Source organism: Phocoena phocoena, chromosome 15 (assembly GCF_963924675.1).
Source record: "Phocoena phocoena chromosome 15, mPhoPho1.1, whole genome shotgun sequence".
NCBI lineage: Eukaryota > Metazoa > Chordata > Mammalia > Artiodactyla > Phocoenidae > Phocoena > Phocoena phocoena.
In genome coordinates, this window is record NC_089233.1 from 62,953,395 (window position 1) to 62,970,632 (window position 17,238).

General features: G+C 43.4%; 1 protein-coding gene across 1 annotated transcript in view; it reads left to right on the top strand.

Moving 5' to 3' along the window:
• The first annotated feature begins 261 nt into the window (after positions 1 to 261).
• Positions 262 to 17,238, top strand: part of RALY (RALY heterogeneous nuclear ribonucleoprotein) — a 42,660-nt gene continuing 25,683 nt past the window's right edge. The window contains exon 1 of the mRNA XM_065891849.1: positions 262 to 344. The gene's annotated coding sequence lies outside the window, so the exon portion shown is untranslated. The remainder of the gene's footprint in view (positions 345 to 17,238) is intronic.

A 17,238-nucleotide genomic window follows, 5' to 3' on the forward strand; every position in this document is an offset into this window, starting at 1 on the left:
CTTTATTCAGGTCTCTGTCTAGCAATTGCTTCTTGGAGAAGTCTTCCTTGACGGATTTATCTAAAATAGACCTCATTCTCGTCATTCGTTCCGGACTCTGCTTATTTTTCTTTATAGCACAACCTGAAACTATGTATTTACTTATTACCCTATCTTTTGCTAGGATGCAAGACATGTAAGGGCAGGAACTTTGCATGCCTTCATTGACCTAAGTTCATGCCTGTTCTGAGCAAGACCCTGACTGATTTCTCTCTGTTATAGGTGAGCCCTCTTCCCTGAGACAGTTGGTGCTGACCCTGTAACGCAAAAGAGGAAATTGCTGGCTGAGCTCAGCCTTGGTACTGGTGAGTGAGAGTGCCTAGGCAAACTCTGGGCAAACTTGGGCCAAGATACAAGGTAACAAGTTTGGAGCTTATTTTTACCCTTAGTACAGGTAACTTACAGATAATTACTCTTCTACTCCATGCCTAAGAGACTGTCATAGGCAGCCTTTTCTACTGGGAGGAGAATTGAACTTGCTTTCCTGGAGCTGCCATGAGACAGGGTGGGATCATTTGCCATGAATAAAGCAAAGCATGCTCAATTCCTTCTGGCTTCTGCCAGCTGCTTTCTGCTGGGGGGTATTCTGGACCTGGCAACTAAACCCCTTCTCCCATAACCTCTCTTAACGTGACTTCATAGCCCTTAGAGACTTTTCCTGATTTCAGTCTTGATTGTGACCTACCAAGCCCAGAGTCAGCTTCAGAAAATCCTGTGGTTTTATCAGTCCTGCAGAATGTAATCATCAATGGAGGTGAGGACGGAGTGATTAGAGTGGGGCTGTGTGAAGACGGAAGTCCAGGGAATCTTAGAAGGAAGACTGCAGATGGTGAAACAGGAAGGGAAATCAACATATTAAGAACCAACAGTGTTATGGATCCCATTTAAACTAGACAAAACCCCATCTTATAGATGAGGGAATTGAGACTCAGGGAACTGAAGTAACTTGCCCAGGTTTACACCTGGGAGTCCGTAAAGCTGATATTAGAACCCAGGTCAGTCTAACTGTGAATACCATTGTTCTCTCTGCCTTGGCAGGCTTTCCTTGGAATGCTAATCTCCCTGGAATCATGATTTTTCTTATAAAGTTCAAGAAAACAGACCTCCTTAGGGATTCAGGAAGGAGGTCTAGTTATTTGAAGGGCCCAGCAGGGCAGGCAAGAGTTGGGGGGGTCCTTTCTGAGCAATGGCATTTTTAGTGAGGGGCAAAGGAAGAGCCTTCAAGCAGGCGGAGGCCAAGGCTAAATACGACTGGAAGGAGAGGAAAACACCTGTAACACGTGGGATTCCATAAGCACTTGGGCCAGCACAGATGGGGACCTGGAGAGCTGAGTTGCAGTTGGAAAACCTGGTTTTTTGTCTTCTCGTTCAGTATTTGCTCTTGGATAATCTCCATTTCCCTATTTGTAAATTGGAGTGCCTCACTGCACCCATATGTCTATTTTGTGTGCACCAACCATACAGGATATTGTAGACAATCAAATGGGAGATGCAAGTTGGAAAGCTTTGTGAACTGTAAAACAGCATGACTGAAATGAGAGGTGAGAAGAAAGTGTTATAAGTATCCTTGGCATCTCAGTCCCTGACCTGATTGCCACCCAACTCCCCAAAGGTAAAAGGGAAGGTTTTGCCTTGGAAATGTACACTGTAAATTTTCTCCCAGGCCCTTCTCCTCCTCTCCTTCTGCAGGCCCTACCGGAAGTTCAGTCTTTCCACAAGTTCAGTCTTTCCAGGGCACAGAGACAAAGCCAGGCAGCATTGGCAGCCATGATTTGCAGCATGTGGGCTGCAGAGTGCAGGTTTAAATGCACTCACACAGACTGGCTCCAAGGCCACTGCCAGTACAGATATTATAGTTGGTTTCAAGAGTCCATCCCCAGCATGTTAGAACAGGAGGGCTATTCCTCTTCTAGCCCTAGGTTCCCTGCCTTCCCCCAACCCCCACCCTCCAACTGCTAGTGAAAAAGGCACTTGTACTGCAGTCTCATATCTTATCAGAGGCCGTGGGCATTCCAGTTTTCCCACCATTTCTCTCGCTCTTGGCCAGTGACATAGGTCACTCTCTTCATACTCTGTAACAAGGGGCATTCTGTTCTTCCGTCTGCCTGCCTGAGGGTGCACAGAGGGATCTGTCCTCCAACCTGATGCTCTTGGAATCCACACTGGCCAACATACCCTCCTATTCTGAATCTCCAGACTCTTGCTGTCCTCTCTTTCTGTCTTGGTTAATCTAATGTTCTATAGCTTCTGGTCTTTACATGGCCTGGGCATCAAGCTTGGCTTTTATTGTTTTCGTGACAACTGCCCTGTGAAAAAGTTCCACTATTGACTATTTTAAAATATGAATGATTCTATGTAAAAGATTGTATAATATACTGATACCCATATAGTATCTTATTTATCTAACATCCTCAATTTTCCAGAGTCCAACTGAAAAACAAGAAGGTAGCAAAGCATTGTCATCCTTAAGACCTTGCACAGCACTAATTTATTCCTATTTTTACGTTTTGTTGTAACAAGCTTAGCAATCTGGTTTCTAAACCTCCATAAGATTAAGAGCGGCGTATAAAAAGGGGAGGAGGAGCTGCTATATTAGCAGCAGCTAGAGGTGAGAGCTGAAAGCTAACAGTAAGGGAGAGGTAAAAGAAGAATGATAAGAAAGAGAAGTTAAAATGGGTATGAAGGTCAAACTTCAGGGGCAACAGCCCTATAGACATCTATGCATTTCAATAAGGTGGAGCTAGGTAATTTTTAAGGTAGTTCTAGGTTCTTCTTGAGGGACAGAGGTATCAGAATGTTTAATTATTTGTAGTATCTACTATATTATCAGGTGCTATATTGAATACATAAATTGATTTTGTTTTCATAACAGCTTGGGAGGTAGGTGGTGATATTCTCATTTTATAAGTTCCAGAGACTTAGAGAGGGATACACAGGCACAGGCAGTGACTGGAAGACCTAAGCTTAGAACTTAGAAGAATCTGGCTTTAGAGAACCAAGTTTTTTCTGTTCTACAGTGGTTCTTCCTCCATGACCTAAAACCTTGGTCCTTCTCAGACTCTTGGGACAGTGGTTCCCACCCTCCCAACCCCGCCTTTATTCATTCTCCTATACATGAATATCTTTTTAAAGACGTCCATTCATTCAGTGTGTATTTATTGAGTGTCCACCATGTGCCAGGCACAGTTTCAAGTGTTTGAAATGTAGCAGTGAAGAAAATAGTTTTCTCTCTTGTATCCTAAGTTCTAGTGGAGGATAAACAGATGAGTACATAGGAATAAAAATAAAGCAAGGTAAGGGAATAGGGAGGGACTGTGTGATGAAAGAAGGCCTCTGTGAGAAAATAAAATCTGTTTAGAAATATGCACGAGCTGAAGTAGTATGAGCTATGTGTATATCTTGGGGAATAACATTCCATGCATAGAGTTCAGCAAGTTCAGAAGCCCTAAAACAAGAGCACGCTTAGTGTCTTAGGAACAAAAGGAGGTCAGTGTAGCTAGAGATGAAGTGAGCAATAGGGAGAGTGGATTATGGAGAAGAAGTCACAAGGGTAGACAGGGACTCAGATCATGCAGGGCTTTATTCTGAGTGAAATAGGAAGCCACTGGAGAGTTTTGAGTAGAGGAATGACATAATCTTAACGTCCACAAAATCGCTCTGCGTGACTGTACCGGCTAGGACCTCTGGTACAGTGTTGAACGGAATTGGTGAAAGCAGACACGCTTACCTTGTTCCCAATTTTTTTTTTTTTTTTTGGCGGTACGCGGGCCTCTCACTGTTGTGGCCTCTCCCGTTGCAGAGCACAGGCTCCGGACGCGCAGGCATGCTCTGCGGCATGTGGGATCTTCCCAGACTGGGGCATGAACCCGTGTCCCCTGCATCGGCAGGCGGACTCTCAACCACTGTGCCACCGGGGAAGCCCTCTTGTTCCCAATTTTAAGGAGAAAATATTCAGTCTTTCACCATGAAGTGATGTTAGCTGTAGGGTTTTTTGGTAGACTTCTTTTGTCAGGCCAAGTTAAGTTCTTTTCTATTTCTAGTTTACTGAGAGGTTTTATTATGGGTGGATGTTGGATTTTGTTTGTGTGGTTTTTATCCTTTATTCTACTAACATGGCACTATGTTATTGATTTTTGGATTTTAAACCAACCTCATTCCTAGAATAAATCCCACTTGGTTATAGTGTATAATCCTTTTTGTATGGTGTTGGTTTTGGTTTACTAATATTTTGTTGAAGATTTTTGCCTGTATTCATGAGGCATGTTTGTGTCCTACTGGAGCAGCAAGCCTGACAGAAGAGTGACTGACAGCTCCTAGAGGGCAGTTTTAAGGCCGTTGACTGTGGCAGAGAGGTAGGGATCTGAGCCTAAGAATAAGGCCAAGAGATCAAAAACCCAAGCTGGGAAACCATAAATCAGGAAACCAAGGTCCATCAGCAAGTGTGATACCAGAATCATGAGATGAGTGGGACTTGAGTAAAGGGGACTTATGACCTAATGGGGCAGATGCAGAAAAAAGCCCCAAAACTATCCTACAAACGATCACATTAACACAAAAGCAGAAATTGCTTCCTTTGAGTTATCTGTCATTTTGTATCAGGAGTCTCTACTGGTCTCCCTTACCTTCATCTCCCTCCCCATCTCCTCAGTTAGCATAATATATCAAGAGTTAGTGTACTTAAGTGCATAGGGCAATAGACAAAGTTATCTACAGGATAACTGGTCTTTAGGAAGATTAATTAACTCCATCTTTCCCACCATTGTGTATATTCTTAAAAACCTCAGGCTGTATGCTGCTGGGGAAAGAGAGGAAGCTTTAAAGCCAAAGATTTGAATCCTTGCTGTGACATTCATTTCCTTTGTGACTAACCTCTCCTAGCTGTAGTTTCCTCCTCTGCAAAATGGGAACAATAATGCCTATACGGTTATTGTGATGCTAATAGGAGATGATGAAAAAATGCCTGGCCTGGATTGGTGTTCAGCCACTAGTGGTTGAAATAAATTCTGATACCCTGTGTTCAGTGTCAGATTGTAGTAGAAGGTGAGTATTGTGACCCAGGCTCTTAAGCCTGTTCTACTAACTCAACCTTGGGAAAGCATTTAATATCTCTGGGCCTCAGTTTCCTCAGCTCCAAAAAGAGGGAATGAAGTAGAAATTTGTTCTATAATTGCTGGTATGTCTCTTCCAGTTCTGTGCCTCCAAAGGCACTTTGTCTGTCATTCAAAGGAAAAAAAGAGGAGGGGGCCGAAAGAGAAGACTCAGATTCAGTCCTGCTTAACGCTGCAGCAGAGACAGAAAGGAAGAGCCATTACCTACAACGAGAAGTGTTTGGGAGTCGGCTGCAGGGGCAGTGACCTGCCTGTCACTCAGCATTTGGAAAAAAAATATCAATGAGAAAATCAGAACGGCCTGGAATGTTGGAGACTGAGTAGATAACGAGTATGAGAGAGTCCATGCGACATAGAACCCAGTTTGTGCTCTGTCACCCACTTTCTGGGTGTTCCCAGTCAAGCTGTTTCTCTTTTGCAGCCTCCATATCCCCATCTGTAAAATGAGTTAGGCAATGTATTCTCCAAGGGCCTCTTCGAGGCTTCCTAAAATTTCATTGTCTGCTCTTCTCTGGCTCTCAAGTTGGCTTGTACTCAGCTTTTGCCCTTGGTGTTGAGGATTTCATTTATAGGAGAAGGCTTCTTAACTAGCAGGTTAGCACTACAGTATATATTTAGAATGCTCTTGAAACCACAATTTCAAGCTGCTAAGAATCATAAAATTTTCAGGTCCTCAAATGCCTTGGTCCACCTGGTTTCACCCCGTCAGTTAACACTGAGAGATGATGCAATAGAGTGGAAAGACTACTGGCTTTAACAGCAGACCTGGAATTCAGATGCCTGCCTGTATTAGCTTAATTTCTCTGAGCCATAGAAAATGAGGATAGTGATAATAGAGTAGGCATATAAAGAATTGTTATTATTTGGAGGAGAAAGAAAAAACTGAGGCCTGAGAGATGATGTCGCCTGCTCAGAGTCACGCTCAGACCAGCACCTAGGTCTCTTGTGTCTCAGTCCAGGGTTTTCTCCTCTGGAGCCAAGGTCAGCTGTACCCATACGTAGGTAGTAGCAAAGATTGGAACTGAAAGCTTGTCAGCTTTCTTAACATCTCTGCCAGCAGTCTTCTCAATTCCCCTGTGGCGTATGTCAGTAACACAGCCCGTACTTGTTTTAGAAAGAAGCTCTTCATAAGCACTCCTGTTTGATTTGCTTTGGCTGTTACAGGATCCAGATGCTCTTAGAATAGCACAACAGACTCTCCAAATCAGCCCATTCCCATTCTGAGCCGCTCACGGCTCTGATATACTTGCTGGGGTTCATCCCCTAGTCCTCCCTACCTGTCATGTGAATCACATTCAGTCATCTTTTGCTATTTGCCCTTTCCCTGTTGATGGAAGTCACATTTATCAAGTGCCTACTATGTGCCAGGTATTGTCATAGGTGTTTTAAGTTAAAATTATCTTTGTTAATCTTTGTAACTCATTAAGTTATTAATAGCTCCAGAGGGAAAAGCTGAGCCTCAGTGAAGTAAATGAATTTGCCAGAGTTCATATACTTAGTCTGTGAAAGAGCTGGGTTTTGAACTCAGGTCCTCCTCCTTCCATAGACCCCAAGCATTTAGTATAGTAAGCTCTTTCCAGAGTATCATACTTCCTCTGGCCTCTGCCCTTCCAGGAGGGTAGAGTGTTCAAGAGTGCCCAGGAAGGGGTATGCAGTGGCTTTAGTATAATGGGAATATCTCCATGCCTTCAGTGCATTTTCCCATGAGTTTCTTCTGCTCTGCCCTGCCTCAAACCAGCTTCTCTAGGATCCACGTGTGTGGCCCAGAGGTCCAATCACTAAGCGAGAGGCCAGGTTTCCATCTTCAACATGGAACATGGGCTCCCTAGTAAGAAGTGTACTTGTCATTTTCAAAGTTGAATGAGGGAATATTCCAAGCAATAAGCCCCTTGTATGCCCAACTCTGAAATGTAAGGAAGGAAGAGAGAGGGTCTATACATCTCAAGTGTGATGAGCCTCCTTCAGGGACCTGGCAGGAGAAGAGAATAATATAAAAGATTTAAGAATAAGATTGCTCTAATAGGTCTTCAAATCTGTAATCATTTTTCAGTTTACAAAGTACGTTACTTGTAGAGATTTTAGTCTAAGGAAACTGAAGGCACCTGCCTTTATGTGGCAGAGTCAGGGGCTAGAGTCCAACTCCTTAGTCTTGATAAGGCCAGTGAATCTAAGCCCTCCCTGAAAGGGTTCTGTCCCTGGCCTTGGGTTCCACTCAATCTTCATTTGCAAAAGGGACAGGCCTTTAGTCTCTGCCCTTTTCTGAGCCCTCCTCTGCTCACTTGTCCCCTTCCTCACCCCTTCCTACTCAACTGCTAGGGCCTTCTTAATGAGACCCTCTTCTAATGATATGTTTTTAAATATAGGGTAAGAGGAGATATTTTTGGCTCTGTATTGTCCCCAGGATCATTTGCCATAAAATGATGGAATTTTAGGATGTCAGAGTGGGAAGAGATCTTAACTAACAGTTATCAAGTTTATGGAGGAGCCCTTTATTTAAACATATAACTCAACATCTCAAACAGAGCTGCTCTGTTAGAAGTGGCAGTGGTGGGCCCAGAGTCCACCAGTCTAGCCTCCCCCTTACCCTCATCAAAGACAGGCTCTGAGGCATCTGCCTTAAACCTGCATAGTTGCCAGGAACACAGTTTATAAAACAACACTGACCTAGATCAACTTACCTGTTTTATAATTGTGAAATTGAGGCCCAGCAAGGGGCAGTAAGTAATAGGCCCAAGGTCACACAATAAATTAGTGGCAGGTCTGACTCTCAGCTTTGTGCCCTTTCTGCTACACTGAGCTTTATGTCATTTCATAAGTGACACCTGTTTCACTTCACTAAAATCCTGTGCCTGGATGTCAGGCTTCTTTTGCCTCCTGGCATCTGGTTCCTGTGAGGTAGGTAGGCAGGCCTGTGGATGTGTGTACTATGTCAGGGCATAATTCTCATCCATGTGAGCATGTGTCAAGTTTTGTTTAACTCAGTGTGGGAACCAGCAGAAAGAGAATAGCTGAGAAACTGGATTTATGTTCTTAGTGGAAAAAGGATTGCTGAAATGAGATTGCTAAATTAGATCCAAAATTGATAAATGTTCTAATAAAAATGTAACATTTCATGTTATCTTTTCTACTTCTCAGTTTGCTATATGTTAATGTCTAACTTTGCAGAGTTTTAAAATATTTGGGCCCTGTTTGTGAACAGTAAGTCAAACAAAATTCCATTCTCCAAGAGTATCAGATGACTCTCAGATACATACTAAAAAAATGTCCTAACATGAATTTAAAAGTTCACACAGTTATCTTTTTCCCTTACTTCCAGTTTTTGGATAATTTTCCTTAACAAAGCACCGCTGAAAATCATCAGAGTCTCTGGTATTAAAGCTGGCTGAAGCTCTCCAAGTCAGGAGGGCATCTTTCTGCTCAGGGCACAGACCCGACTTCTTTGCAGAAACTTCTTCAGGTAGCAGCTATTAGCAGGACGTTGAGCTGTCTCCTACAGCCCTACTCACTGGCTTGTAGCTTGGTCTTTGCTAATCCTAGACTTGCTTCTTCCCCTTCACCTAGTCATGGAGGCTTTTTCCCTGCTCTGGTATCCTCAAGGCCATCTTGGATGCAAAGAGGTCACAAAGTTCCACCTGGAGGAAGTTTGTTTTGAGCAGAGTTTCACTCAGGTAAAGTAGGCAACTGCTTTCATTATGTGGTTTTGTCTCTGAAATGTTTTGCCCATCTTCTTATCCCCAGTGCTACCATCCAAGGCCAGATCTTAATCCTCTCTCACTGAGACTTTTTCATTGTCAACTAGCCTGTCTCCCCATCTCCAGTCTTTGACCCTGAAATATAACCCCCTTTTTCTGTCCATAGGTTTTAAGATATAGATCTTATTCCTATCACTTTCTTGCTCATAAAACCTCTAGAATAAAATCCAGCGTCCTTAGCATGACATTCAAGGCTCTGCAAATACTGTTTCTCCTCTTTCTTTCCAGCTTCTTCTCCAGTCCTGTAGGAGTTCATATTAGTGGGTAGAAGTATGAGGGAAACCAACTTTTGGTTGGAAGAACTATCTGATCAAGTGTGCCAGTGAAGGTTAAGAAGTGTTATTAGTTGTGGTGCCATGTTAACATCCAATATGATAAACATTTGTGCCAGGCACAGAGGTAGGTCCTTAGGGATAAGGAGAAGGCAAACACATGGTCAAGGCCTTTGGAGCCCATAACTGATCAAGGAGAAGAGGTAGATAAAGTAAGTAGGTGGCAGTGATGAGCACTATAATGGAAGCATGTGGAGTGCTTTGGGAACTTGGAGGAGGGGGGGACACTAACTGCCTGAGAGATCAAGGAAAGCTTCACAAAAGAGGTGATATTTGAGTTGGACTTCAAAGGTGAGACATTTGACAGTCGTGAAAGATGAAGTATTTGGCAGTTGAGAAGGGAAGTCTGTAGCTTCCAAGCAAAGAGACCAATGAGGGCAAAGGCACAGAAGCTCACGTGTGTGTCTCAGAGAAGAGTAAACAGTCCGTTGTAGCCAGAGCATAGGATTTCAGGAATGGATTGTGGTTAGGGTTAAAGTTATCAAAGTAAGTTGGGGCTAAACTGCGTAAGGCCTCATTTTCCAGGTTAAGGAAATACTGTGTTTCACATCTAGCATACGATAATAATTCTTTTTTTTTTTTTTTTTTTTTTTTTTTTTACGATAATAATTCTTGAATTAAGTGGTATATATTTGTCTATTTGTGCATGTGTGTAGTTGTGTGTTAGGATGTGATTGTTACATTTGGAGATGATTTTTGAAGACCCTCTGAGGCAAAGCAAATATCAAAAATTGGAGCCAAAAGGACAGGTTAAACCTAAGTTCACCCAGGCTTGAACTTTGAACTTCTGAGATTTTCACCAGTTCCATAAGCCCATAAGTTAATCATAGCATGCCAGAATTGGAAGGGACCTTAGGGGTCCATTCAACAAATGCCTGATACTATTCCTGTAGCTGAGATATGGTAGTTAACAAAACAAAGACTGCCTTCATGGAACTTGTTTCAGTGGGGGAGACAGAAAACGAGTAAATCATTAATTATTAGATTATTTCATATGTGTGAAAGATGTGCAGGCTAGGCCCCAAGATAAGAGCATGTTTGTAGAGAAACTAGGAGGCAGAGAGTGTGGTTGGAACAGCACCAAAGAGAAAGAAGAGAGAGGGGAGAGGGGACAGCTGAGGCCAGAACATATAGGACCCTGCATTTGGCCAATGGGAAAATGAGGCTAATAGCCAGGGCCACATAGCAAGTTAGTAGGAAGGCCAGGATTGGTAACTCTCCTGGTTCAGCCTCCCTTCCCTTGCCTGCCTGATGTCTTCTAGCTTTTATCCAAGATTAACTTGGATTCCATTTAATTCCTTTATTCTCCTCTCCCTCACTTAGCTCTCTTTCTCTATCCCTGTACCCAAGGTTCCTATCATACCATTACTCTGTTTCATTTCAGGCTTCTTTGTTTAATCACAGCATTAGCATTTCCCAGACTCACATTTGTACACATGACCTGGTAATAGAGTGATTCCTGGAAGGTCAAAGTTAGAGAGGTCCCTGGATATCTTTTAGTTTGATCCTCTGGTATTAGAAACCCAGGAAGGACGAGTGACTTGCCCAAGGCCACTTAACTAGTTAGTGGTAGAACTTGATTTCCTTGGCCTCCCAGTCTATGGCTCTTCAGTTTTGGCATGCTACCTCTCTTTCTTTAGTGTCCAGCAAAGGGGAGTCAAGTTGTGATCCACATAGTTGGCAAGAGCAGCTAGCATTCAGTGACCCTCTGCCATCTGCCCCTTAGCTTTTTATTTTGTCTTTGTCATGTGAGTTTACTGTTTTATTCTGGCCAATGTCTTTGAACTACCACTCTTTGCAAAGACAGTATGTTGCTAAATTTCGCATCTTAGTTCATGCTATCCCCCCTGCTTAACCGGCAGCCTGCTCTTAACTTCCAGTCTACATCCAGACTTGTCTTTTAAGCTCAGCCCGTATTATCTTGAGAGAAACAAATGTAGAAAGAGCATAGCGTTTGGAATTGGATATATCTGGATTTGAATCCCAGCTTTGGCATGTACTGGGACAAAGTAATCTTGGATAAGTTAGTTGACTTCTGAGAGCAGTTTTCTCATCTGTAAAATGGGGATGTTAATACCTGCTTGATGGGATCATTGGAAAGATTATTTAAAGTGTTATATGGGTATACCTCAGCATTCTGTAAAGAGAAACTTAGTAATTCTTCCTCAAAAGCCCATCCTGAATGCCCTCTCCCTTTTTCCTAATTATCTAATAGCCAACACTTCTTGGGTGGGTTTCTATGTGCCAGACACTGTGCTAAGTGCTTTCAAAAAGTATTTATTGGGAAATTCCTTGGCGATTCAGCAGTTAGGACTCCGAGCTTTCACTGCCGAGGACCTGGGTTCAGTCACTGGTTGGGGAACTAAGATCCCACAAGCCCTGAGGCACAGCACCCCCCACCCCCCAAAAAAGTATTTATTACTGCATGTGAATCTATAATTATCTCAAAATTAAAAGCTTAAAAAAATTTTAAACCACTGATCTCATTTTTTCTGTATTTATTATTCCTGCTCTTGGTAGATAGATGCCAGGTTAGGATTCAATATATGCCTGTGTTCCGGTTCTTGCTATTTTCTAGTTCTGTAAATTTGGACAAACCTCTTGACCTCACTCTTAAGTGTTTTTCCCACCAGAGTCCTAAAATTCCATTTCATAGCCATTTGGAAACCTGACTTGCTTACCTTCTCACCTTGGAATTTGCCTCTGTTGATGACATTGCAGTGGCAACTGGGCTGGCCCTGTGTGACTTGGAGAGGACAGTATGGGAGCCAAGAGAACTAGGCACCTGGGAGCTATTAGATCAAGGATTGGCAACTCGTCATAAATCAAAAGATTTCTGGGGGAGTAGTCTGGGGGTAATGTCAATGGTGACTCTACTTGGATTATGTTCTCGGGGTGAGATTGCCAACGTCATTGAATGGAAGGACCAGCAATATACAGGCACTCTTGCTTGTGCCTGGGCAAAAGACAGCGTGTTGGTGGCAAGTGTCCAACATGGCCACGGCTGCCCACAGGCCATCTCTGCCATTCAGGACATCAGCCGCTGGCCCTGCCAGCCCTGAGGCAAGGTTGCTGTGGTTTCATAGAAAGAGCCCAGTCTCTGGAATTGCAAGTTCAGATTGTGAGTTCAAATCCCTGTCTACCAACTGCTGGTTGTGTTCTTCAGCTAGTTCCTCAACTAGTTCCTTAGTTCCTTAAAATTCTTTGTCTCTCAGAGCCACAGTTTCTCTGTCTGTAAAATAGTGCTGTTCTTGGAGTTCCCTGGTGGCCTAGTGGTTAGGATTCCAGGCTTTCACTGCCACGGCCTGGGTTCAATCCCTGGCCGGGGAACTAAGAGCCCATCCTGCAAGCCTCGCCGTGCGGCCGAAAAAAAAAAATAGTGCTGTTGATACCTACTTTGGGGGTTGTTGGGAGGATTCAAAATACCTTAGGCAAATAGGTGTCACACAATACCTGCTACTTAGTTGGGTGAATGGCAAGTTGATCTGCTGCTATTAGCTCTTTGAAGACCAGTATCCTTGGGAGGTGGCATTCAAGTCAGGGCTACTCTGATTCTCTTAACCACCTTCCCACTCACCCCCAGAAACACCCTAGACCCCTTCTCTCCTTCCTCAAGTTCAGACCCCAGAAGTATTGTCTATCTCACCAGGTGGCATATCTGAGTAAGCAAGATTGTTACATAGCAGACATACAGGACCAGGGAAAGTAGCTCAGGCAGCAGCTGATGAACAAAAGGCTTCTCTCTGTTCCTAATAAATTGGTCCTTGGGGATCCTAGCTTTGAAATTCTAATTGACACAGGAAGGAAAAGATTCATTAGGCTCTGGTCTCATTAACGTGTTCTGCTGCTCACCTACGATTTATTCTTGGCACTTCATCAGGAGAAATTAAGTAAACCAACAGGCTGGGAGGCTGCTGACAGCATAGTTCAGTGTACCTGGTGCTGCTCTTGGGGTGAGGATATTGGACCTCCCATACTCTGGAGCACACAGCTGGCTTCAGAAGTTCCTCACCCTTAGGGCTTAGCATGAGTCTAAGTCTCATATATTGTCGGTGCTTTTGAGTTCATTCATAGATGATAGCTCATTTCTGGATGGTCCAGGAAGGACTGGGGCTTGCCCGAGATCACTGAGCACAGCAGTGGTGGAGCTAGAATTAGAAACAGTCAGCCCTCCTGACTTCCAGGCCAAGAATCTCCTTTGGATTTCTAGATCCACTATTTCAGTCATTCAACCATCAACAGATACTTTTGACACATGCTGTGTGCTAGGATTCTATGATAAAACAGACATGGAGGGGGGGCGGTGGAGAGGGAATACCTGACCCAGTATTAGGGGAGATTAGAAAGGCCTCCAGGTCTGAGGGGTGAATAGGAATTAGCTCAGCAAAGAAGCATATGAGGAATGTTCAAGGCTAAGGGATCAGCAGAAAAGCAGGCTTAAATTGCCTGGGGAGAAAGAAAAGGAGCTTATTTCAAGTCTTCCCCAGACTGGGCTCTGAACTTTTAAGACCATGTGTCCCAATGCTCTGTCAGCTCCCACTATTCCATCTCATGCCATTTATAGAGTAGATGTCTCAACTATTATGTCACTGGCTACAAATAGCAACTTGTGGGGTAGACAGAGCCTGCTTTACATGTTGGTAAACTGAGGTCCACAGAAGTTAAGTAATTTGCCCAGATTCACTGAATTATATTCATGCCAGAATGAGGACTGGAATCCAGGGCTCCTGACACCACAGGTGCTCTTAAGTCATAGAAGAATGCTCCTTTGATTCATTCAGTTCACACAATTCCTGAATATACCCCATGAGCCAGAGACTTTGTTTTACAAGAGGACCTCTGGTTAGGCTCAAACTATGTTGGTGCAGTGCCTTCCTCTCTACGAGCAAGGACTTTGCTATTTATTTATCTGTCCCTGACCAGGGCCTGGTTCCAAGAATGCTTTGCTATTGTTTTTGGCCTTACTCTGTCAGAAGCTGAAGGGAGCAGATGGCCACAGCAGTGTGGATCATGAGGGTGTGATCCCAGGCTGGGCTAGAGAATGAGTTGAGAGCCCTACTCATCTACTACTGTTTCTACAGTCAGGGCCCTGCCAAGGTGTTGTCCATCCCAGAACAAATTGAAGCTGGCCAACCCTGCCCCCTCCTACTCCCATACACAACATACTTATTGATCTTCTGGATAGATTTTATACAAAGGCTTCTATGATCTGCTGTCCCAAATGACCCTTTGGACCTATTTCCCAGGCATCTTCCACTATTTAAGGAGTCTCCTATATCTACAGGCCTCCCAACACTCCTACCCTCACTGCTGTTTTTACTTGTGACCCCTTAAGCAGATTGGCTGCTTAGTGTGACTCTGACAATTAGCCTAAAGAGTACTCAATACCGAGAAGTTGATGTGTTTTCTGTTTATCCAAAATCCTAACTGGAAAATTCTAAGGAACACTATTTTGGAGTGGGGCGGAGAGGTGGGGTGACTGGGATAAGGACAGTTGACTTCATGGGAAGCCTACAAGAACCTCAAGTACCTTAAAAAATCATGAAAGGAAATACCAACATTTGTTCACAATATTTCAAGTGCCCCTTATATTCATATCTTTATATATTACAGAGCCCTTTCATACCTATTATTGCCTTTGAGTCTTAAGGCAACTCTTTGAGGGCAGCAGTGCAAGGATTACTATTCCCACTTGACAGTTGAGACCAGGGAAGGTTAGGGAAGAAGGTTAGTGATCGATCTTATGGTAATTATGGTGGCAGAGCCCCAAACAGAACCAAGAATTGGGAGACAGGTTGTCCTAGGTTTGAAATCTGGTGCTCATCATATTGTAGCTGAATGACATTGGGCAAGTTACTTAGCCTCTTCAAGCCTCAGTTTTCTTCTCTGTAATAAAAGGATAACTATCTCTTACAGTTGTCTAAGCATTAAATAATATAATGTATGGATAAATGTGAACACAGTATGGAACAAGTATTAGGAGCTTAGTAACTGCAGGTTTCCCATCTTAGTGTTTTAAGTGTCTTGTATTCTGACTCTCACCCTCAGAATGGGAGAAAATATTTGCAAACGAAGCAACTGATGAAGGATTAACATCCAGAATTTACAAGCAGCTCATGCAGCTCAATATCAAAAAAAAACAAACAACCCAATCCAAAAATGGGCAGAAGACCTAAATAGACATTTCTCCAAAGAAGATATACAGATTGCCAACGAACACATGAAAGGATGCTCAACAGCACTAATCATCAGAGAAATGCAAATCAAAACCACAATGAGGTATCACCTCACACCAGTCAGAATGGCCATCATCAAAAAGTCTACAAACAATAAATGCTGGAGAGGGTGTGGAGAAAGGGGGAACCCTCTTGCACTGTTGGTGGGAATGTAAATTGATACAGCCACTATGGAGAACAGTATGGAGGTTCCTTAAAAAACTAAAAATAGGGACTTCCCTGGTGGCGAAGTGGTTAAGAATCCGCCTGCCAGTGCAGGGGACACGGGTTCGATCCCTGGTCCAGGAAGCTCCTACATGCCACGGAGCAACTAAGCCCGTGTGCCACAACTATGAGCCCATGTGCAGCAACTACTGAAGCCCGTGCGCCTAGAGCCCATGCTCCGCAACAAGAGAAGCCACTGCAATGAGAAGCCCATGCACCGCAATGAAGAGTAGCCCCCCGCTCACTGCAACTAGAGAAAAGTCCATGTGCAACAACGAAAACCCAACGCAGCCAAAAATAAATAAAATTAAAAAAAAAAAATAGAACTACCATACGACCCAGCAATCCCACTACTGGGCATATACCCTGAGAAAACCATAATTCGAAGAGTCATGTACCACAATGTTCATTGCAGCTCTATTTACAATAGCCAGGACATGGACACAACCTAAGTGTCCATTGACAGATGAATGGATAAAGAAGATGTGGCACATATATACGATGGAATATTACACAGCCATAAAAAGAAACGAAATCGAGTTATTTGTAGTGAGGCGGATGGACCTAGAGTCTGTCATACAGACTGAAGTAAGTGAGAAAGAGAAAAATACCGTATGCTAACATATATATGGAATCTAAAAACAATGGTTCTGAAGAGGCTAGGGGCAGGACAGGAATAAAGACACAGATGTAGAGAATGGACATGAGGACACGGGGAAGGGAAAGGGTAAGCTGGGACGAAGTGAGAGAGTGGCATGAACATATATACACTACCAAATGTAAAATAGATAGCTAGTGGGAAGCAGCCACATAGCACAGGGAGATCAGCTCGGTGCTTTGTGACCACCTAGAGGGGTGGGATAGGGCAGGTGGGAGGGAGACGCAAGAGGGAGGAGATATAGGGTATATGTATATGTATGGCTGATTCACTTTGTTATAAAGCAGAAACTAATACACCATTGTAGAACAATTATACTCCAGTAAAGATGTCACAAAAAAAAATTAGTACTCTCACTACAGTGAAGTGAACTACATGTAATGAAATACTGTAAGCCAGAGTATCATTTAAGTGCCTCACTGGGTTAGTGGGAAACAGGGGTGCTCCAGGCACTGGTTAAGTACTTCTGATACAAATCACAGCGGGTTAGAGCTGACCAGGGACCCGAGAGATCTATTCTAATGTGTCTTCCTCAGAAGAGACGTTAATAATCTAGGAAAAGTCAGACTGAATAATGCAAAGTACATTTCTTTATTGTTGACTTCTTAGAGCCTTAGTGTGTATGTGACTGGGGAGGGTGGGGAGGAAGGGATGGAGTATGACAAGTTTCCTGTTTTTATTTGATCTTGGAGCCCCTTTTCTGAGGAACTCTCATTAACATCTTGAGGAACACTGGTTTTTCATGGAAGAGTTCATGCAACACTGATATGGTTCAGTTCCTCCATTTTTTTGGATGAGGCAATTAAGGTCTGTAATCAAGTTTACAGAGCCAGTCCACAGTAGAACAAAGTCTAAAGTTCAGGGTGCCTGACTGCCCCTTGGGCCACACCACTATTTCCACTCCATTGT